Source organism: Arachis hypogaea, chromosome 2 (assembly GCF_003086295.3).
Source record: "Arachis hypogaea cultivar Tifrunner chromosome 2, arahy.Tifrunner.gnm2.J5K5, whole genome shotgun sequence".
NCBI classification, from domain to species: Eukaryota; Viridiplantae; Streptophyta; class Magnoliopsida; order Fabales; family Fabaceae; genus Arachis; species Arachis hypogaea.
In genome coordinates, this window is record NC_092037.1 from 39,590,984 (window position 1) to 39,591,516 (window position 533).

The 533-nt window shown below is 39.2% G+C and overlaps 1 non-coding gene across 1 annotated transcript; it reads right to left on the reverse strand.

The window, feature by feature from the left end:
• Positions 1–106, reverse strand: LOC112765688 (small nucleolar RNA R71). Its single transcript, XR_003183874.1, has one exon. It is a non-coding gene; the product is annotated as a small nucleolar RNA R71 (small nucleolar RNA).
• Positions 107–533: the final 427 nt, after the last annotated feature.

A 533-nucleotide genomic window follows, 5' to 3' on the forward strand; every position in this document is an offset into this window, starting at 1 on the left:
AGCATAGAGTGGATGTTCAGACCTTCAAGCAAAAAGATGGTGAATCCCTCTATGAAGCTTGGGAAAGATACAAGTAGATGACCAAAAAGTGTCCTTCTCACATGTTTTCAGAATGGACCATATTAGATATATTCTATTATGGTCTATCTGAATTTTCCAAGATGTCATTGGACCATTCTGCAGATGGATCTATTCACCTAAAGAAAACGCCTGAAAAGGCTCAAGAACTTATTGACATGGTTGTAAATAACCAATTCATGTACACTTCTGAGAGGAATTCTGTGAATAGTGGGACGCCTCAGAGGAAGAGAGTTCTTGAAATTGATACTCTGAATGCCATATTGGCTCAGAACAAAGTGTTGACTCAGCAAGTCAACATGATCTCTCAAAGTCTGAATGGATGGCAAAATGCATCCAACAGTACTAAAGAGTCAGCTTCTGAAGAAGCTTATGATCCTGAGAACCCTGCAATGGCAGAGGTTAATTACATGGGTGAACCTTATGGAAACACCTATAACTCATCATGGAGAAAT